The following is a 24,855-nucleotide window of genomic DNA, read 5'->3' on the forward strand; positions in this document are numbered from 1 at the left end:
GAATCCATTGGATTCCTCATCTAATGGATGCTTCTAGACGTTTCTAGAGGGATTGGGCTTGCTTTTGGATGAGGAAGGAGATGAATGAACCTTAATCCATCATCCCTTCCTCCATGGAACCACATCCCAAATATGGCAAAGCATTCACGACAGCCATTAATGGCCAAACCTCCTCTTTTCAGCTATAAAAGGACCAGGCATTCAACGCTGGTCTAAGATTGGAACTTCTCGAGTAAGGAATGTTGCTTGTATGAGATTAGTAGAGAGAGTAATGTTATCATGTCAAATTGTTGTTTCCATGAGGAGAGAAGGGTTTGCAGCAGGGAGGATGACACTAAATCAGACATGCATCTACATGGGTTGTAATCTTCCTTTATATCAGTAAAGAGTTCTTTTCTTTTTCCATTCATGTGTTATGAAATGTACATTGTATTTTTGATTCTATAATGTGCTTGGTTAGCAAATCGATGTGTATGCTTTGATGGTTTTCTGTCTCGGCTTGTGTTCAAGTACCTTTCAAGCGAGTTAAGTACAGAAGGGAGTGGTGAAAGTGGTAAAAGGGAAGAGGGATCGAGCAAGAGATCCAGGTTGGTACTTTTGTTCCTCTTTATTTTATCTGTTAGCTATAGGAAAGGAAATAGAATTACTTTAACTGTTGTTCTAGACTTGCTACTAGGTCTAGGGGTTAGTCATTCGAAAAGACACTAAATTTTCTTGTAACAATAATGTAAATATGTGTCTTGGAAATTTTTCTTAATAGAGAAGCCTTCTCAGGCCATCACTTTTCCATGCATGACTTATGGATGTTTATAAGACTATTTTGTGAGCATTTATATTTCATGTTTGTTTCACATGTACTAAGATACTTGAACTATTTCAGTTGTTTTAGTGCTTACCTTGTTGGGAATGTGTTGTTATGGTCATCATTTTTTTCTCATCCTTGTGGATTACTCTGAAGGATACTAGATAGATATTTCCCTTTTCATTGGTTATAATGATTGTCACATATGTTGTCAACTATTCCAATGGATGTAGATGGACCTTCCCATATTCGTGTGGTTTTAATGACTGCCACGTCCATTGTGGAAAATTCCATTTGATGTTGCACAGAGCTTCCTAGTTCACATATGTCTCTTCCTAGGTGGTACTATTACCTCTCACTTAGAGGGTCACTTTTCTCCTCTCTTTTTACAATAAGAGAACCTAGACACAATTACATTGAAAACTTACGAGGGACACTCATGCTTATTTTCAAAGGTACCATTGCAACACTCTCATGTGCTGAAAGTTAGAGACAAGGAAACTATATAAGTATATGGAATCCAAGCCATCACACCGGATGGGAGATCTCCTGAATGTTGGTGGATCTAGCACCATCAACATGTTGACAACATCAAATTATTAAATTGATTTCATCAAGGCGTGGAGTTAGTTTTGATAATGTCATGGGAGTTAGATTGATCTCATCAAGATGCGTGAGTTAAAGTTTAAAATATCAAAGGAGTGGGTTGATTGATGCTATCAATAAGACAAATCTATAAAAGGAGCCACAAAAGACAAATATGGAGGAAATAGGATGAGGAAAGAGGATAACATGTAGTTGGAATTCCTATTCATATTCTGATAATATACTCTTGTATTTGTAATTGAAGCTCTAGTAGAATAATGTATAAAATATAGTTGTACTCTTGTAGAGTTATCATGCAATCTCTGGGTGGCCTGATATTAAAAGTAGACAATTTTTAGGGGTATCTTTGATGTAATGTGTTTGATCTATTTGTTGTTTAAAAAATTTCCTTTAAGTTTTAATTATGTGCATGTATATTGAATTGATATCTTTTAATGGTTGTTCACTTATATAAATGGTAAATGAAATTGCTCTTCATTAAGAAAACCCAATCAATACACTTAATTCATGGTAGTTCTTTGAGCAATACCTTCTTCCCTTAGAGGATTGAAAATTCCAATGCAGGCTAGACTACAATAAAACCCTTTTGTTGGCCCCTGAAGTAGAACGTTAGTCTCTGCAATAATTTTTCCCAACGAATGGTTTAGTTGCCAAGACACATAAATTTGACCATGGTTTTCAAATGATGGTGAGTAGGATATTGAAAAGTAGTATTTAGATGTCCTGGGAGGAGAATTGTGATGCCTTTATCCTTCAATAAGCAGAGCTACGATAGAAGAACCATGATTGGCTCCGCAAACAGATATTTTTCTCTAAGCCTACTAGTGATTAGTACGAGATGTTTTGGGTTGAATTCCTTGAAAATTTATATCAGTGGTTATGATGTCTATGTTATTATTTAAGAGATCAAAATTATGGTAAAATCTATCAGAATTGAACCCCTTCACACTGGGTAAATTACATTGCCTCTACAAAGTTCTTACTAGAGTTATTGATTTATGGGTAAAAGCTACCTTAGAGGGATATATTATTAAATTTGTTGCATAAAACCATCAATCATTTTCAAAAGCATAAGAATTTTTTAGATTTGGGATAAGAGGTTGATTATTGAAGGAAATCCCTTTGTCGATCAATATCTTATTAGTGGAAGAAAGAGTGTTACCCTTCCCTTAAACTAATATGGCATATTCAAACCTTAGTGATGGGAGCAACACCTTGGGGGAGATGATGACCTGTTGCAAAATATAGGAAAGAGTTGCAATGGAAGGGGAAGAAATATGGAATGTAATAGATTTCAGGGAAGTGAGAAGGGCTCATATATTTGAGGAATGGAGGAGAGAACGATGAGGGACAATTGAAGGAGATGTGAGGAGTTGAAGCATATTGAGGAAGTTTTGGGAAGACCGAAGTGGCAGAAGAAGGCATTGAGAGGAGATAAAATTCCAACAAATAATAGGAAGTTGGAAAAGGAAAGTTACAAGAGAAGGGTGAAGGCCATGATGTCCACTAGGAATTATGTGAAGCCTAGAAACTAGACCCGAAGATCATGGTGATTGACCCTAGTACCCATTTCGATAAAGACATTCATTTTTTGATCTGCAAAGTATTTCAAGAATACAATAATTCCATTAAAGTCAGAATTTCACAAGATAGCAACATGGTTGGTTCTCCTCCATCCCTTCCCATTGTGATTTATAAAAATATGGTAAGGTTTATTTCCAAGCTTGTTAAAACTTTGAGATTTCACAAAGTAGATATAGTTGTTAGTTATTCTAGTAGTCAGTAGAATTTGGAGAGTATTTCTTAGCTTGGTTCAAAAGGGTTTGTTCTACTTTTTCCTAGTTCTATTCCAATGGTTGGGAATTTAGTTGGATCTTTCACCCAATACCCCAATTTTTGGGGCCGAGGGGATGAGAATGTTGAGAAACATTGGCATTTATGTGAGGTCATATAGAGGTCTAGAGAAAATTTGGATGCAACCAATTTAATTGAGTTTCAAACTACATTAAGGGGAAGATATCTTAAATGGTACATCAAGTTTACACCAACCATTTAGAATTTAACTTTGGATATACTACTAAAAGAGTAGTTTATTAAGGAATTTAAATTACCTCAGTATGAGCAGCAAGTTTTGACTGTGTTATGGTATAGCAAGTAGAAAGAAGGATAATTTGCATGGGAGTGCATGCAGAGGTCTAAAGATGCTATGGGGAAATTAACCCATCTTATCCATCCATATCATCAGAAAGAATGGCTTGTTTAGCCTCTGTTACCATTAACAAGAATACCTTTGACACACTAAAATATCAACTCCTTAGCAAAATCCCTAGAGAAAGCAATGAAAATTGAGGCTATGGTAGGATATCTTGGCCACATTAATTCACGCTCCACTTCCAACGATCCTACTTTGGCTTGATTTGTAGAACCAAGTTGTTGTTTTAACGAAGAGTTTGAAGGAGATGAATGTTGGGAAACTTGGATGCTCATGTTTTGGTGTACAGGTTGCTATACCGAATGTCATCGTGTTATAGATTGTCCAAGGTTGTGGGGTATGAGACCCTATAATGTTTTGTTAGGACCCCCTCCCCAGAGACAGGGCCTTCAAGAGGAGTTGTGGAAGTATATTCTATTGTTCCTCTTCAAGGACACACCCAATACCATGCCTTTCCAAACTAACAAGGTATGTCCTCCAATGAATATTGTGAATTTTTTCACTAGTATGGTCATTCACCTTGGTTCACTACAAGAAAAATACCTTCTAGTAGAGGTTTTTGTGGAAACCCCTATAAAAATAGCCCAAAAATCCATTTGTAGTGGAGGTGGTAGGTAGATGTTTTAGCGGATGTTTTTTGGATATTGCATATAAAATCTACAAATGCACCAATTATTTACTAAACATACAAGAACCAATGCTTGATATAACATGGTGCACCATGGAAAATTATTTTTATAAAATAAAAGAACACGGTGTGTTAAATAACACAATGCATTGATGCTTTAACAATAGATAGCTCTAGTTCTCTTCATGCAAAAAAACAATCTAGTACATACCATTAAGGAGCACTATTGTAGTTTTAAATTTCAGAAAAATGCATTGTTATTTTCCAATGATGCTCTGGGGTGGTAAATGTACTAAAACACCCTGAGGCTTCTTCTAAAGAGCACCACTAGACATTTTTTAATTTCTAAAAATAGAAAGGTGCTATAGTAAAACCACATCATCGGTGTGGTACATGTATAGAAACATCTCGAGGCGTCTCTTGAAATACACTGCGATATTTTTTAATTAGAAAAAACATGGTTCTTTTGGATGTATTCCACCCCAGTGTGGTTAGCTAAATGAACCGAAGGAGGGCTAGATAAAAAAACCCTCTCAGCCATAATTTTCATTTTTACCATCTACAGTGCGAGAGACCTCTGAAGCATTGGTGTCACTCTTACCACATGCAAGCACCCTAATTTTGGTGCTTCTCTTTCTAACCATCTTTCCATATTTTTCTCACTGTTTGAGTTTCCAATTTTTTCAAACGGTGTTAAAATTTATTTTTCTCCATTACATGTCTGCAATGCCTCACCAACGATCAAATGTCTAGGTAATGTTTATATTTCTTTGCAATTTAAGTTTTTAGTGGATTATAATTGTAAATTAAGTTATTCTTTCCGCTATTTAAAAAAACAAAATCACTGCGCAGTGTGCTTGGTATGTTTGGCCCACATTGGGCACGGTGTGCCTTGTAAATTTATAGGGTGGACCACATGTCAGTGCATAAAAATAATGCACTGCAGTTTTTGTGGTACATTTTGTAATTGAAAATGCACTAGGAAAGATATGATAAAATGTACATTGATGTGTTACACCGGCACATTTATATTTACCAAATGCACTACAAAAATAATATTTAAAAACATAGTTGTAGCTCGGCGCATTCGATAACCCGAATGTTTTGTACCTATGTGAAAAGGTTATACATGTGCACAGGTGCACAAGTGTGCCACACTACTATATAAAGTTAAATTTGTGAAGCAACAATGGTGTGTCCTACTTATGTGCACACCCATAGCAGTGTGATTATAGTTGAAAGCACACCAACGCCAGTGGATGAATGTGTTTTATGCGCACCAGTGATTTTTTTTTTTAATTCAAAGTTATCCATCCATATTTATAAATAATTGTTTCATTTAACAAAAAAAATGTATTTTATGTATGAGGCTAATGTATTTTATATGTCAACCATGTAGAAGAGATGTCAGTAGAGGCAGCAGTAGCAGGAGCAGGAGTAACAAGCAGACACATACAATATGGTGTGAACATGGTAGGCCGGAGAGAGGAAGATGGATTCATACCCTCGCCCTATGATGATAGGAACCCAAGAGCTCTTGAGGAATGTAGGTCTCCTCAAGTACTATGAGGAGACTGCATCCCTGAAGGCGCACTTTGTTTTATTGGTGCATTTGATCCACCAATGGAAGGCCCATGATTAGGATTTTTATGTGAGTCCTACGACATGGTATAGACCCGCTGAGAATGAAATATCTTTATTACTAGCCTATCCATGAGAGGGGAGGATTTTCCCCAGTTCCCTTATGTCCCCCATGGTGTTCCAGCTGAGTGTCAACTTGCATACACTCAAAGATATGTGAGGCCTCATGCTTTATATCCATCATATTTCTAGGTTCGTGGTGGACAGAGCAATATTTCTTCTTTTGTTGAATATGAGCTTGGGTTCCTCTCATTCATAATCACTACCATTGCATACTCTAGTGGTGATGGGAGACGTATTATTTTCCCTCTTTTGTATTATATAGATTCTTTGATTCAGATGCACATTGCATCATATGGTTTTCCATTTGCTTATGCAGTTTTTCATGGTTCTAGATAGATGTTATGCATTGAGACATGGGAGGGATACTTTTCCTTTCACTTCCAAGTTTGTCTTTTTTTTAGAAGTTTCTAGAGATAAGTCCTACATTTGACCATTGCCCTCCTAGATCGATCACTGAGTTCTGGATGTGCATGTGGGGGAAGATGATGCCCAAGAGGGGCTTGTCATAATTTTCATCCAAGATATCTCCCATGGAACTTGCGCTACTGGGTAGTGAGGATGATCACGTGTTTGTCATGTTGGTGTTTCCGTACGTGGGGATTGATTGGAGAAGTTCTCCCAACATCTTCTTCACAGAGCTTGAGCCTCTAGATGATAAAGCTAATATTAGCGCTTTCTTTAAATTAATCTAGTTTTATTTTCTTGTTTTAATGGATTAGAATAAATTTTGTTCTAGCACTTTCTTTAACTTGTTTTATTAAGCTATTTAATAAAATTTCCTAATTATTTTTTTTATAATATGTATTTTGTAGACATTGACACATTCAATGGGGACATGCCTCCTCCTCCACCAGATGTCAAAGGAGATGAGGAGATGGGCGAGGCCCAAGATGATGAGGAACATCCTTAGGGCGGCATGGGCATCCAAGTCCATAGGGCTAGTCTGTAATTTTGAATGGACTACTATGACAAATTGGCTAGATTTTTGTTTGATGTGGGAGTTTTCTTTGCGAGGGCTCGAGATATGGCCGTCGATCCTAGTTTCGTGGGTCCTTTTAGGGATTCTCTATGTGAGATGGTATCTCTTATGTAGCATATCATCAGAGCTAGTAGGAACTGAAAATGATGAGTGATGTAGGCCATCATCATGCAAGGAAGATACATTAGATTAAGGTGGTGATGATCATGATCATGATCATGATCATGAGGGCGGTGATCATGATGCTTCTAGTATTACCACCCCAACGGATCATGACCATTAGGGTATCAGTGATGCATCTGGTAGTTACCTCCTCAGTCGCCTCATGACGAGATGTCAGAGCTAGAGGATGTGCCTCATGTTTCTTCCGACATAGCATACCAGGCAACTCCTCCTCCAACTCATATTTTTCTAGACCGAATTGAGGGCATAGACATAGTTGACCATCCATCACCTTCTACTCATGAAAACCAGCCACCTCTGCCTCCACCTCCGCTAAGTTCAATAGATGTTGATCATGTAGTAGTTGACCATCCATCATCTTCTACTGCAGACTAACTTGGCACTACATCTGTTTCATCGGATATCTGATCCCACTTATTTGACTTGATGTATTTATTTGACTCGTTTATATATATATATATATATATATATATATATATATATATATATATATGGTGCATTTTTTGTATTCATGTTTATGTACTTAATTTATATGTTGTTGTTGATGTGTATATTGTTAGGTCATGTTATATATGTTCACTTAATGTGCTTGTAGATATATGTGTATGTGACAATAGTTATTTGACATGAGATTTATATTAATTTGAGGATGTGTGTGGCGATGATATTAGATTACAATGTTTGTGTTTTGTTAGATGTGATCATGATGATGATGCCCTATTAGATTATTAGATTTGTGTGTTAGCTAGTGACGTTCATATGTGTTAGAGGTGTATATAATTTGTAATGTCCCTTAATAATAAATAATAAATAATAATTATAATAAATATTAACAATAAATAAAATAATAAATAATAATAAATAAAATAAATAAATAAATAATAAATTAATAAATTAATTACATGCTTTAAGTAAATATAAATAAAAGAAATAAAACAAGAAAAATAGTAAAAATCAGTAAAAGTATGAAAAAGTAAAAACAAAAGAATAAAACAAGAAAGCAGTAACTTGCATGTTGACACATGGAGTGTGTGCATATGGTTCCCCTTCTAATATTTGCTCTATTTAATAGATGGTGAGGAATATGAGAGGAATTCCATCATTCCAAGATCTTGTCATTCATTCTCTTGGGAGAATAGTGTTCTATGACAGAGGAGTCACTGGCAGCAGTATATTGATTGAGGGCTCGGGGTGGCTAGTTGTAGCAAGTCCTTGTGCAATTGAGCCTATGGATGGGAGGAGAGTCGTCCCCAAACCTTGTTATCATTAGTAGACGACAACCATAGGTAACACATGTAAGTGCTACTCTGATTTGAATTTGATATTAATTAGAAAATTAATTATATGTTTATTTTGGGTTGTTACATATGGTATCAGAGCTTGGGCTCAACCCTTAGGGCCTATGGGCATCTTAATATATATATATATAGATATATATATAGATATATATATATATATATATATATATATATATATATTTTGGATTATTTAACTCGACTTGTTTTGAAAGTTACAGGATCGTTACTTCCGGGAGGCTGCATGTTCTACAAACCCTCACTATACACGTAAAAAAAAATTATTATTCAGTGCATACTAGCTGCATAGTTATATTTTGATGGTGTTCATTTTTAAAGTCATTCCTATGAGTAATTTTCCATGGCAAATCTTATCATATACATATTTAGTAAGTTCTGGGCATACATTATTTTGTTGACCCCAATTCCATCATATCGAGTACTCAGCATCAAAGATCCTTCCTGCTACAACAATTTCTCCGTTATTGTTTGGGTCTTTCCAATAGACTTGAACTTGTTTTGAGCAAAGTTGTGAAACAGAATTGGGGAGTCCATATTTCCCATTCAAATAGCCTTTAGTGGTTGAGGAAGCCAATCGAATCACTGAAAGTGAATTTCCGTCTATATAGACCTGTGGGACCGAGAAAATCCATTTGGGTTTGGTTAGCATAACAAAAAGGAAAACCTGAATTCATGGGCTTGATCAAGGTTGATAAAGGCCCTTCGTGTAGCCGAATTTTTTTTTATATATAAAAATAAAAAAATAAAAAAAATAAAAAAAAAATCAATCCGAAATGTTCTTTCAAAACAAATTCACTAAGAATAGACAATATTTTGTTTTTTTTTTGGAATATAATGGTTAAGAAAAAGAGTTCAGATCACTAAGATTGTTTGAATTCTAGGGCGGCTTTTAGGATATTGTCCTTTAAGAGGTTATAGAACTAATTAAAATTCGAATGTGAAGACCCGTTTGAACCAGAGCTTTTTAAGAAGTGTAGAGAGGATCTCTCTCGTAATATCAACTTCCAAAGAGTTATTCATTTCATCAAAGGAAAGCCTTGGAAGTAGGTCGAGGATGCTAAGTATATTTTATTTATTCTTCTCATTGTTTCTCACTTTATTAGGCCTAACCGTCATGTTTCAGAATGTTCCATGAGCTTATCTATTTTGTCAAAAAATACTGTGTATCTTATCTTAAACTAGTTTTTTTTTTTCTTCTTTTCTGAAACCTCCTCTCATCCGATTATCAAGATAGTACCTTTCATTGATGATTTCTGGAATACCTAGCAAGTAATATCTATTTGGGGTTGTTTTTCCTTTTGGAATCAACATTTTAATATAAAGTTTAATTTATTTTAATTTGTTTACTTCATCAATTAAGCTTGCTTTGTTATAAAATTTTGAACTGAGATAAAGTTATGAATAATTTGCATGTAAAGATCACCTTTGAATTAAAGGCGGATCGTATGAATGTACAAAATTTGTATAACTGGATGTGATGACAAATGTGTATAACGGATGGTAGCTGTAATGACGATAATTGACAAATTTGATGAGAGTTCGATCTTGTATGGACAATATATTAAAATTTACATAATTAATAAATATGGGCAATATATTAAAATTTACATAATTAATAAATGGATATACTTAGTACTTTATGTGAGGCTGTGTTAATTCTTTGCTATGTACAAAAGAAAAATTGAGGACAATATGATTCACTGTATGAGCTATGGGGTTAGTTGCATATTTTAATGCATGATCTCATAATTAAGAAAAACATTTGAAAATTTAAAAATGTATCCATGTAAATAACGTAAACAATGTTTGTATTTTTAAGGGATGTATTCTTGCGAGTCAGCCTTGAAATTTTCCAAAAGTTCTCAGGGTTCTCAATTAACGTGAGATGCTCGAATAACAATGTCGAAGACTTTTTCCAATTATTTATGAAAGGATAATCCATGGGAGAAACTCGCTTGATTTCTGTACATCCATGCATGCCGTAGGTTACTAGATATGCAAGCGGTCATAAAAATTCACCAAGATATCATCGAAAGGGTATTTGGATCTGATGTTATTATGGACATAACGCTTGTAGACATGTATACTAAATGTGGTATTGTTTATATTGCTTACAAATTATTTGTAAGAATACTTGAACGAAGTATTGTTTCATGGAAATCCAGGTTACATCCATTTACAGATAAATATGATCCACAAGGTTACCTCAAATGAAGCGCATATTTGTTCAAAGTCCAAGCACCAAAAGAAGCTCCTTCTCTAGTCAAGAATTCAAAGTGCTAGAATCATTATAGCTAAAATGTATTGTAGCTAATAGGTTTGTTCACAGTTTCCTGGTTTTGTTTAGATCTTTATGTTGTAATTAATGAATGTAAACCCTGTAGCTATTAAAGCTTTGCTAAGGGTTGATATGGTGTTTCCTTCATACATGCGCTTGTAGGCGGGCCATCTTATTAATAAAATGATTTATTTTTTGTTCTGGGGAGGGATAACCTTCCCAGTCATCCGATCCAGTTTTGGGTTGGGTGGTGGTGTCTCTTCTTCTTATGGTGTGTTTCTGTTGGAATATTTCTTTGATTGTTTGATTTCTTAAAGCCCTTGGAGTAATCATTTAGTGGCCATAAGAATCTCAAGATACACAAATTTGTTACCAATTTATTTTGTTAAAGGCAGTCCATTTAATTTTTCTAACGTCATTCTTCTAACACAAGTTATGATTGGTTAAACAGATACTCAAAATATTTCACTCTACAACACATAATTTCAATTTATCCTAACACATAAGGTCATGAATATGTAGAATTAATATTGGTGTGACATATACTTTCAAAAGGCATGGTGAATAAATTTTCTTTCAAAATTCAAGTACCTTCTTAAAACAATAATGCCACCAATATTCTTAAGTTTTACTCATTTGAATTTTATGTTGAGACAATTCTCTAAGTTTTATTCATAATAAAATTGCCTAATCCTTCATCTAGTTATCCATAATTCATTCATATAGTTAGTCACATATGGAAAACTTTACAATGTGGCTCTCCCATTGTTATAGATGTTTTTATGCACACAACTTATCTTCTCCAATCATTCTATTTTATCATACCTTCCAGATTCCTTAAAATGACCTTCATTATTACCATGATTTTTCAACTTCATTAGTTTATTGCCAATATTTTCTTGTTTATGTGCATCAACCTTAGATAGACCTTAGAGTGATACCTTTAGAGTACCAAGTTATGATTATACCAAATTCTTCCATTATGTTCTAAAATAGGTTGCCTCTTCTTACTAATTTCCCACCCTTGTTGTGACACTTCTTCTCAACCACCATAAGTATCTATCTAGCACCAAGTTGGCCATAATCACATGATCTATCATTAGTTATTATCCTTAAAAAATTTGCAAGTTTTTCCTTTCCACTTCTCCTTAGACAACTTTATTCAATATGTGCAATTAATCTTGAATCATGGAACCTAATGTAACATTATACTCACATCGTAACAGTTAATTAAACTAAACTGAAATCATAGTGTCTGATTTAGATGTATCATAAAGTTTAAACAATAAAACATGATTTAGATGCTCCATAAAAAAATATCTGTTTTAGATAAGTAAGTACTCCTACGTAGTCCATCACATCTTAATAATCAAGGATTTGCTATCATCGTTAGAAGAGCATATTCAAATAGTTGTGTTCTTGCAATAATAGACCAGAGAAATGCCAAGAAAACTGCTATCCCTAAAGGACAATGAGAACAGTAATCCAACCCAAATAATTAGTGAATAATACGATCAACATTCAAGGAATGTTATCTCTGTGTTTTTAGATCAGATTGAAACCATAAAATAGTGAATAGATGCAAGTGAACAAAGGTCATATAAAGGTAATAAGATATCAAAGTTTATCCATTGTAAATTGGAACAATTTTAGAGCACTTTAATTGGTGACAAATTTCAACATCAGTTATCCAAATACTTCAAGCGCTATGTAAACTGTGTTGTAAAATGAACCGGTGGTGAGTAGTTACACCATCATTAAAGATTTGTTCCTCCACAAAAACATGCCAGTATACCATATCAATAGTGCTCAAAATTTAAAAAAAAAATGCCATCTAATGTGGATTGAATCATGTTAGTTGGTGTATTGTTTAATCACAAGAAATGAATGTTTAGGATGTGAAGTTCAGTTTTTTACAATGCTAAGAAATGACCATCATTGAACATCATAGCATGGTATCACAGGATTCTCAAGGAAAAATTCATGTGAAAATAAGCTGATAGACAGAAAATATACTGATCTTTCAGAGAATTATACATCGTCAATTATGGGTAGATTATCACCATCAAAGATTACAAGATTACAAGATCACAAAAAAAACTTTTTCAATGAATCAATGAGTCATAACAAAACTATATACCTTTAATCATGTGACTCATTTAGAATGTCACTTTGTTATATGGTTGTAATCGAGAGAGCTATGTGAGCAACACCTTGGATTAATAAACTTTTAGATTAGTGAAGCACTGTCACAACTTTAACTATTGTAGTTGATTATAGCACTTTTCATTTTATGAAATACTATTTAGAAAATGTTAAGAGGATGCAAGCATAAACAACTCAAGAAAATGAGATTTTTATCAATGGTTTTACCATGCAATGAGATTCTAATGAGAGCAGAGAACCACAGAGGAAAGGGTTGGTATCCAACCCAAAGAAGAAATAAGAAAGGAGGCTCATTCCAATACTAATGCAAATATCAATCTGTTGTCTATAATGATGCATGAGAAAACCAATGACAAACTAATGAATGCACTAAACTTTAATTTATACCAACATTATTATGTTGTCAAGAAATACAATTGTTGTAGCTTATTTCCAAGAATATATCAGTCCTTAGATAACAAATTCAATACTTAATTAAAGCAAAACTGCAATGTGAAGTGAGTCACTAGATGATCCAATCAGTCCACCAATTCACTTTTCAAATGATCACTGAATGCAAGATAAGGAGTACTAATGATCTAGATTCCAGCTTAGTGCCAAATGCAAAGGTAATATATCACTATAATGTCAACATCAGACCTATATCCAACCTCTAAAAATATCATATTTCTAACAGTGAAATCAAGTCACCCGCATATGCATGCAATGATAGCCAAACATTGTAATAATATTATCAGTCAGTCAATATCAAGATTCATCACTAAAGAAGCATAAAAAAAGAGCCAAGATACTTAGATTATTGTTGTGATAATTATGTAGTGAATTTTTAACTAGATATGTATTAACCATGCCAAATTTTTCAACAAAGTTTTGAAGATTCTTGATTCATTTCACTTTATTGTTTTGTATATTTTTTCCCTACTGCACGGCATGTAATCAAACCATTTCCAAATTTGAAACTATTTTATTGATCATGAAAATTATTAATAATCACTAATTTTGTAGTATTAAGTCATGGAAAACATGAGTTGGAAGGTAATAATGATGTCTACATATTTTCAAAATGTGAAGATATGAAGTTGAGAATTTCCATGATGATAAACGAGGAAGATGTTTAAAATAATAGTGAAGTATAGGAAGGAATGTTGCTAGAAATTTTATAAGGATACCTTGAGAAGGATTGTGTACATAGTGAAAAAACAAGTGAAAGTCAATTAATAGAGGTTGTACTTGACTGATTTGCACTCATTGTTTCATGAGTAGGACTTCCCATAACGTTAAAAGAGGTTGTTTCCACATAACACCTCACATTTAAATTTTTCATGGATAATGATGGTAGTAGTATTTCCAACTATTTCAAAATCTAAAATAATGATACTATTTAATGAGAAATAGTCTTTTGTCCAACTTGATGAAGGGTGAATTTATGATAAAGCAATCAAGTGGTATTGAGATAGGAACTTGACAAGATAACAAAATATTTTTGTGGATGAAAGTGATAATTGTTAAATGATGTAGGTATAAGTCAACATGGATCAAAAAATCCTTATGCAAGTAAATTAAGCATGATATAGCAGTATTGGAATCAGTAAGCCAAAGGGTAAATGGATGTAAAACCAAGGGATTTTAATTTTGAGATAGAAGATTTAAATAATGATTGTATAGCGAGAGATTAAGACTCAAGATGATGAGGCTCATGTGAAATTTAACAATGTACTTAGATGATTATACCTATGGTGTAAATGGTCAACTTCCTAGTTGAAAGAAGTAGCAATGATTATTAAAAAGGAATGGTATCTTGATGAAATCATAACAGTAATAAACCTGATGAGATAACATAGATCCTAGATGGATGTTGAATAATCTTAGTTCATAGTTGAATGTCTGTAAAGTAAATGAATTCTTATAGAGTATTATTCTATATTTGACAAGTGTTGAGATGTTTCTCATATTGACAATGTTTCATGATATGATGGTATGAGGGTGATCATGCCCATGTGGTTCAAATTTATATAGTTGTTACAATAGTGATGATGTATACTTATGATGATTATGATATGCATAGGTATTATGATATTATATCAAGGTATATTGGCATATTCATTTACTACGTGATGATAGGTATTTAATGTTAAATACTCATGATGGATATGATATGCATAGTGTGGCATAGGAATTATGATGTTGATGTTATAACTTATGAGGGTATTTCATAAGGTGAAGCATGTGATAGTTGCATACAAATTTGTGACATGCATGAGCATGCAGTTCGTTATTATTTATAATGTTCCGATTAACAATGATGAATGTTCTCATGATGACATGCACAACTTGGCATGTGGATTATTTTCTATGATACTATGTGTTGTTGGGAAAAGTATCCAATACGGAATGACCCTATCCCACTCTAAGGGTGATAGTACCTCAGCAACAATCAAAGCAAAGCTATTCGAGATTACTTCTTTATGAGATGTAAGAGAGGGGAGAAATAGATCCACTAACCGTTGTCTTCCGCTAATGATTGATCCAATCTTCTCTCCTTGCTACTTGCTCCCAGCTCCTTGCTCTTTCACTGGCCCAGCTACACCAAGATCCTGCAAAATAACAAGAAAGGGAAACTACAAGCAGCATACATTCATAATTGATTCAAGGATTAGAATAAATCAAATATACAAGCATCAATACGCCATTGAGACACATGCATATAGAAGAACCTCAAATGCTTTATTAATGGAAGAAGTAAAGTTCAGGAAGTGATACAACCATAAAAGGCCCAATCCAGCATCACCTCCCAGCAGAAAGAAATCTCCTCTTCACCTCCTTCAAGCAAATCACCCAATAGTTCTATACTCAAACCAACAGCACTTCCTTACATTCACAAGATTCCAGCCTCCCTAGACCTCATGAGAGAGCTCTATATATAGGAGTTTTGGAGAAAGGATGAGTCAGCTTGAGCTTGGCATGGAGCTGACTAGTGTCCTCTCCCACTTCAGTTATTCTTCAGTTCTTGAGTCCACTTGGAGGTTCTTGCTTCCACTTGGAGATCTAGACCCTCTCACTCATCACTAGGCGAATTCCCTGATCCAAGTGTCATTTTGGAAGCTTCCTGGGCATTGACACCTTGAGGAATGACTGTGCCACTTGGCCAAACTCGCCCAGTGCAGGTAGCCTTCTTTACAGTTGACATTCAGCACAGGTACAGAGTGGAGCAGTTGACATTCAGCGCAGATGCTCAGTGGAGCAGTTGACATGATCCAGAATTAGCTTGTTTTTGAGTGTTTTCAGGTGGAGAACTGATATTTAGTGCTGTGGTTTGCTGACCTTGTAACTCTAGGGACAGGAACAACATGTTTAGGGACTTTGGATCCCTTAGATTATTGACATTTCATGCTTCATGCTGTAAGGCACAAAAATGTCTATAACAGTTGCCCCCTAAAGTATGAGGTCGTTTATCGGGTGAAATGATTTATCAGGAGGATCCGAAGTTCATTCAATCGCTGAGAGGTGACCTGTAATAAAATACAATACAATACATTATTTCTCATTCTGCTTTCATGATCTAGCTGAGGCGGGCATTCCCATGCTCAGCTTTATAAATTCATTTTGGTACATAGAACAGACAATCGTCTGATGGTAGACTGATAATTCTCTGCTGAAATTATCATCCTTTAAGTAGGATGATCATCTGCTGCAATGATGTACACGTCAAATGTCTTTATTTTTCCTGAATATATATCGCAGCCCGATGGATGAAACTAGATCCGGGGTCTTCAAACTCGTTCGATCTTCACTCTAAGTACAAGTCGATCCATGTGAGAATTGCGCTGAAGTCGAACATGGAAAGACATCGCTTGATTACCGGTCAATAATGTAAACCGTTAACAAGCGCGAGAGGAATCACCAATAATGATAATGACCCTCAAGGTACTGCAGTACAATTCACGTGGTGTGAATAAAGGACTTGGCGTCGAACACCACGCAAAATCTTTCGGTCGAAGGTCATTGATGTATACCTGTCGCCGGAAGTGAGAAACTTGCCCTTGAGGCATGCAAGCTTCAAAGTACTGAGGGGGGTTGTTCCTAGATCAACTTCTTGGATAATGAGCTGAAGTCGACAAGAAGCGATCCGTCAAAGGAGGGCTTTAATGAATCCCACATCAGTGACACGGAACGGAGCTAATGATTTTAGTGGAGGTGAAAACGATCTGTGACATATGATTCAGGGTGGCGATCATGGGTGGATGAAGGATAATGTATGGCAGTGGATGGGACACGGTTGACTCTTTCTGAACAACATCTCTTGAACATATAACGACACTGATGTGATGGATCGGTAGCATTACCCCAAATGTGGATGGTTTGGCGAGACCATGGTGATGAGACCGGTGAATGAAACAACCCAACCCGATGTGATACGGAGGAAAAGTGTCATGTTCAAGAGCGACTTGCTACCATTAAAGCTTTGAGGTTCTCCCAATTTTTCCCCAGTCATTTCTGACCAGTACCTCTTTATTTTTGTCAAGCTTGAGGAGGATAACATATGCTTGTTCTATAACCTGCCCTTCGGGCAAGCCCATCGCTATGTTTTAACGAGCCTAGCGATAGGGAAACTCGTTCTCGTCTAAAGACAAGTTTGTCGCTATTTAATCATTTTAACGAGTCTAACGACAAAGAAAACTCGGTCCTTTTCATTTTTAGAGAGTCTGAAAAGGTACAGAAAGTTAACTCCAAAATTCCTTTTTCGTCATCTAATCCCTTAAGTCCGAAAAAGTATAAAACAATACAAAAGGGGTGAGTTTTCGATATCTTTAACGAGCCGAATAAAACAAGCGCTCGACCTTTTTGTGCAATAATCCCTCAGGTCCAAAAAGATTAAAATCTAGAGGAGGGATAGCTCTTCCGGTCACTTTAACGAGCTGGAAGGCCAAAACTCGGCAAACTTTTCATATTTTACGAGTCAGATGAAAAGAGCTTAAAGAAGACTCGTCTTTTGAGGAACGAGTGATAAACAGGGATAGCAGCTGATTCCAGGTACAGGTTGGAATTTTCCAATCACGGCAGTGTCACAAGGATGGCTAGGTGAAATCACTCTTCGCAGTTGTTCCTCAAAATAGGTAAACAATCATATGGAGGTGAACAATTGGCCAAATGACGGTGGAGGTGGCAGGTGCAAAACACGACCAAGGCTTTTTATGGCTGATAAATTTACGATCACAAATGGTTTTTTACCGGTACTGGGTTCATTTTTTAAAGAGCTTGAATGCGCCAAAACACTGCTCAACCTTATGTTTATTTTTTAACGAGCATGAACTATGTGCTAAAATTGCTCGGATCTCGCTTTTCTATTTTTTAACGAGCATAAATTCTGCGGTAAAACTGCTCGAATCTTATGTTTATTTTTTAACGAGCATGAACTATGTGCTAAAACTGCCGAATCTTATGTTTATTTTTTAACGAGCATGAACTATGTGCTAAAACTGCTCGATGATAAGTTTGCATGCCCCCAGCATAATAATGCAAATCGAGGTGCACGCCCCCCAAGCTTTATTGCATTCTACTTGGTGGTTGGAATGAAGGTTTACCTCGGGGATTTGTTTCATTTTTTAATGAGGTTAACACAAGATAGGAACTATCCTCGACTCTTCATTTTTTAACGAGGTTGACATGAGATAGGAACTATCCTCGAAGTTTTAGATCCATTAGAAATAGAAGGTTTCATATTCCACTGTGGCCTTTTCCGCCAGATTACTTGGAGGCGGTAGGGCAAAAGTACCCATTAAAGGAGGGTCTTTTAGGAGACCTACTCCGATATTTTGGAGCGAATGATTCCTTCCATGGATCATTGGAATGCTTCCCGTAACTTGTGAACTATTGGGGAGAAATGTTTGTTGGTCGACAATTGTAATTCCTCCTTGGAAAGGAAATGCAATCTTCCTGAAGTAGGTCGACACAACTGCGGCCATGGCATATATCCAGGGCCTTCCCAGTAGGATGTTGTAATCGAGGCTTCCATCGATTACTTCAACATCAACTTCTACTGTTTTTCCCCCCAGTTCAACTTGCAAGTTACTTAAAATCCCATATGGAGCGTATGATCGTCCATCAAATGCTTTTAACGTCGTTGACGATTTCGACAAGGGTGGTGAGCCTAAATTTTTCCAGCAACTCATCGACATAAGACATGTAGATGCCCCCTCATCAATAATTGTTCGTTGAACAGTTTTGTTGAGGGCTTTCACTTGAATAAGGAAAGCTAGTTGAGCTGGCAACTGAGGGTCATATCCTTTATGATCAAAGGCCACAAGATTGGAATCCATTGGGTCAATCCCACCTATTGCTGATAACAAAGCTTGCTCTTGGGAGGGGTAATTTTGTGGTACCTCGAGTGTCGACATAGCGGACGATGATTGGGACAGGTCCTCTATCCGTGTTATTTTCGCACAAGGATTAAACGTCGATTTGTGTACTGCTCCCTTTTGCGACTTTATCATTGGCTCAGGAACGATGGGTGGCACAACTTCGGTTAAAGTTGTTGTCGAACTACTGGGTTGCTCATTAGCCTTGTTATTCGACAGCCGTGGATTCCCGTAATCTTTATTCCTTGTCAAAGCATCATTTTGCTGCTTCGAGACAGACAACATAAGCACTTGGGATCGGGAAGCATTTTGATTAGCAACCAGATTTTGACCTGGGTTGGGAAACGGATCAGTCAATACTGCTGGGGTTTTTGAACTCTTAAAGAGTTTCTTAACTTCAGCTATATGTGGACAATCATTCGTCCAATGATCCTCATTGCATATATGACACCTTGCCGGGGGTTTCCTTTTTCTCCCTTTCTTTTTCTTCTTGCCCCCTGGTTGCTTCAGTTGTTTTCCCTTGTCGATCGACATGGCATTTACTTCTGAGGCAAGAAGTTCTTCATTTGCATTTTGACTAGAAATTTTGTGTTTTGTAATCACGCCATCGCTGGCGTGAGAGTCATTGTTTGATTTAGGAGGAGGAGGAATTGAGAATTCCGGTCTAGGGGCGTCAAGTATTTTGTCGTAGAGCGTGCCGGACTGAGTATAGACCAAGTCCAGATATTGCGCACGAGCGATAACCTGTTCTTCCGTTACGACTCCCCCCTTTGCCACATCTTCCGTGATGGCAGGAAGTAATGACTTGATAAACCATTCAGCTAATAGCTGATCGGGAACGTACATTTTTACCATCCTACGACGACGTCGCCACTCATGTATATGATCAGATATGTGGGTGGCAGTCATCTGTTTGAAGTTGGTAAGGAGTTCTGTTCCCGTTTCATACCTTATTGGTAATTGAAAATGGGTTAAAAAGGTTGTGGCTAAGGTACTGAAGTTGTCGAACGAAGCTCTAGGCAATTCAATGTACCATTTTGCCGCTGGACCCGTTAACGTCCTCTGAAAGAGGCGAAGTCTTATCGAATCATCATTCAGGGTGTTCGATGAACACCATAGATGGAATGTCATCACATGATTCGACGGGTCTTCACCCGGATTTCCATTAAATTTAGGAATATCTGACAGAAGTTTATGTGGAATCGCTGGCCACCAAGGGGCATAAGCAATTGGATCATTCGTCAGCCGGTTTAGATCTGGTAATTCTAGAGTTGCTACAAAGGGCAATTGTTGATTCAGGTTAGGCGAAGCATACCCAGGATAAGATGGGATCGTCTGAGCAATGGGTCTTTGCAAACCAGCATAATGCTGGCAAATTTGACAAGGTTGATGGGCATAACCATTATAGTATGATTGCCCATTACTTACAAAGACTTGTTGCTTAGGTCCTTGATATGATTGCTGGAATGGTGGTTGTTGAGATTGAACCAGCTCTGGTTGTTGGACCATTTGCTGTTGACCAATACTGGATGATTGACCGGGATGAGGAGTCACAGTACTTGTTTGAGCCTGAGTCGCTCCAGATAAGGAGGCACTACCCTGAGATTGTGATTGAGTCGTTGAGACAAGAGGTTGTTGTATTGCAACCTGAGAATGGGGTCGACATACAACAGGTGGAACTTGTACTTGCGACACATTCACTATAGCAGGTATGGTGGGAATATTCGACACAGGGTGTACTGGTTGCATTGAATATACAACCCCTGGTTGTTGAGGCAGTATTGGTACCCAACCGCTGGATGTAATTCCAGTTTGACCTGAACTTTGTTGTAAACTCCCATATGGTTGTTCTCTGTGAGGGAACAATGAAAGAGCATACTGCCCTCCATATGGTGGAAATCCAGTACTTAAAGGGTAAATTTGCCTTTGAAGACACATTGGATCAATTTGTTGAGTTTCAACATAAGAAATACCAGATGATAATCCGGATGAAGAAATAGGAACTAACCATGTCATCGTCCCTGATTGGACTCCGTCTTGTTGTTGACAATTTGTCGGAACAGATGGTATACCAGCGAACATCGTTGGAGTAGCAGCAGGAGGCTCTGCTGCTGCTATGTCGGACGACACAGTCCTAGATGTCGACGGTTGTTCAGACATATATAATCTATCCAAAATATTTCTTAGCGATTCTACAAGAACTTACGATGCCAAAAGACTAACTTCGAAGATCAACGAGGGAATGGTGATGATTATCCTGTTTAAAATAAATTTTAATGACGCTTAGACACAACTTGCTTTTTCACTTTTAAAGAGTCGAGAAAAAGCTAAAGATGACTCTAGTCTCCATCGATGTTTTAACGAGCCCGAAGTGACAAATGCTTGGATGGACTTTTTCTGTTATAGAGTCTGAAAAAGGCCAAAAGAAACTGCTCTGGAGTTCTAGGCAGAGGGTGTGCCAAACTTTTCGCAAAACCACAGAATACATTTTACGGTACGGGTGGTCGATCTTCGTGAATGCTGTGTTCACTGCATTGCGATCAGTAGGGCGGTCGACACGGCTTCCTATGGATAAAGGCTTTGTTCCTATAGGGGTCTCCCAATATATACGCGACGGTACGTGGGAGCACAAGTCCGTATTGATACTTATCGCTTCACCGTGGAGGAATCACCCAACCACTCAACGCTAAGATATCGCGTTTAACGACGCCGGAACACGTCTCTAGCTTAGACCTCTATGTGTTTGTGTTATGTTTCAAAGCGTTGTTATGTAAATTCAATTCATTTTAAGTTGATCTTGTTTAGCAGTTTGCCTTTATGGATCACCACGAGATGTATAATATAACTTCCTAAATGCAGTCTAAGATGATAAGCTAGCTTTTCAATCTTTCAACTTTGAAAATCTTAACTACTGAGGGAAAAGAAAGACATCATCTTTTCACACAGATCATAGAGCACACACTAATGCACTTTTTCCTAAATCAACATACAAGCTGTCAAAATGCACATGCACAATGCAGGTATTTCTTTTCTCTTTCTTAATGTTGATGTAATACAAAAAGAAAGCTGTTGTATAATTTTGAATTCAATTTCAAGTGAAAGCAAACAAGCTTTGTCCAAAATCAAAAGACACCTTAAGATTTACTTGTTTCAACACTAGAAATACATAAATTCAAACCATATGACGAAAGCAAAAGCTCAATCAGCTATGAACAGCAAACAAACTAACTCTTGAGACCAAAACGACACTTATCACAGGTCTAGATCTAAGAGGCCACAGCAAGACTAGTTCACTTTCGTTATGGGAAACTGCAAATGATGTAAGAAATACACAAAGAACAAATACAGTTTCTTTATACAACCGAGGCGGAATAGTGGCAAGGAAAGGTGGTTTCAGATAGGTACATTGACTGATAACAGGCTGCAAAAACAAGGATGAAAACAGGGCAATAAACAGCAGGGAACCCCAGTTGCACAAGGCAAAACTGGTTCAGCGCAGGTAGCACACTGTCAGTTTGACATTCAGCGCAGGTAGCCCCTTCGGGACCTGCGATGAAATGCAGAATGCCTTCACAGTGCCTGCAATGAAGAGATAAACTTTCGTTTTTCTCAGTTTCCGGGTCACAGATTGCTCAAAAATTCATAGTTTTTGGCCAAATCAGAAGCTATCAATCAAGTACACACTAAAGGATGAAAAGGAGGATGAAAAGCTATCACTAAGAGCTATTCAGAGTCCTTGTGGATCAGCTCTTCAAATCATAAACATGCCTAGAAACTGAGCTAGAGTAGCTGCCCTCTACTTTGCATTTGAAAGATTCAAATGTAGTTCGATTCGATACTCCCTGTGTTTAGGAAATGAATAGCAAAAACACAAACAACCAACAAGATACAATCCCCAGCGGAGTCGCCAATTTGTTGTTGGGAAAAGTATCCAATACGGAATGACCCTATCCCACTCTAAGGGTGATAGTACCTCAGCAACAATCAAAGCAAAGTTATTCGAGATTACTTCTTTATGAGATGTAAGAGAGGGGAGAAATAGATCCACTAATCGTTGTCTTCTGCTAATGATTGATCCAATCTTCTCTCCTTGCTACTTGCTCCCAGCTCCTTGCTCTTTCACTGGCCCAGCTACACCAAGATCCTGCAAAATAACAAGAAAGGGAAACTACAAGCAGCATACATTCATAATTGATTCAAGGATTAGAATAAATCAAATATACAAGCATCAATACGCCATTGAGACACATGCATATAGAAGAACCTCAAATGCTTTATTAATGGAAGAAGTAAAGTTCAGGAAGTGATACAACCATAAAAGGCCCAATCCAGCATCACCTCCCAGCAGAAAGAAATCTCCTCTTCACCTCCTTCAAGCAAATCACCCAATAGTTCTATACTCAAACCAACAACACTTCCTTACATTCACAAGATTCCAGCCTCCCTAGACCTCATGAGAGAGCTCTATATATAGGAGTTTTGGAGAAAGGATGAGCCAGCTTGAGCTTGGCATGGAGCTGACTAGTGTCCTCTCCCACTTCAGTTATTCTTCAGTTCTTGAGTCCACTTGGAGGTTCTTGCTTCCACTTGGAGATCTAGACCCTCTTACTCATCACTAGGCGAATTCCCTGATCCAAGTGTCATTTTGGAAGCTTCCTGGGCATTGACACCTTGAGGAATCATTGTGCCACTTGGCCAAACTCGCCCAGCGCAGGTAGCCTTCTTTACAGTTGACATTCAGCGCAGGTACAGAGTGGAGCAGTTGACATTCAGCGCAGATGCTCAGTGGAGCAGTTGACATGATCTAGAATTAGCTTGTTTATGAGTGTTTTCAGGTGGAGAACTGATATTTAGTGCTGTGGTTTGCTGACCTTGTTCCTCTAGGGATAGGAACAACATGTTTAGGGACTTTGGATCCCTTAGATTATTGACATTTCATGCTTCATGCTGTAAGGCACAAAAATGTCTATAACACTATGATGGTATGGCTAATGCATTGGTTGCATGTATGGGCCGAGAGGAACGGTTTATTTGATGATCTCGTGTAAGCCCATACGCACAAAGGAGAATAAGTAACACCATATGGGCTGGGGACAAACTCAATCAACACTACATATGCCAGTGGTTCCTTTGTCTTGTATAGCTCTTGATGGATAGCTCTTGAAGGGCTATGGGACCATCTTAAGGAGGCCAAGTGCCTGATGTTCTATGCTAGGTGCCTAGTATTGTATTAGGATACCGAAGTCTGGTGGGGGTGTAAGGACTTCGATGCTTGGGGTTGTGTGCCTTAGTGAGTTGTGGAGGGAGTGGGCCAACCTTGCGAGATGCCCAATGACATTGACCACTATACCGGATGCCTGCCTTGGGGCAAATGAGGTCTGAGTCAGGCACGAACATTGGGGCCAGCCTTGGACTAAGATATAAACTGAGGAGGCTTATGCCTGATTCTGAAAATCGAAGGCTTATGCCTAATTCCTAAAGTGGGAAAAAGGACATAGATTCCTTAAGATTTCTCGGGTGTTGTGAAACTTTCGATGCCTGCTGGTTATACTAGTTCAACAGAGGGTGTTGGGACTGTTACATGACATAATAAATAACAAAATAAATGTAATGTCCCTTAATAAT

Source organism: Pinus tabuliformis, chromosome 3_2 (genome assembly GCF_031772625.1).
Source record: "Pinus tabuliformis cultivar Carrire ecotype Pingquan chromosome 3_2, CPIR1, whole genome shotgun sequence".
Taxonomy (NCBI): domain Eukaryota; kingdom Viridiplantae; phylum Streptophyta; class Pinopsida; order Pinales; family Pinaceae; genus Pinus; species Pinus tabuliformis.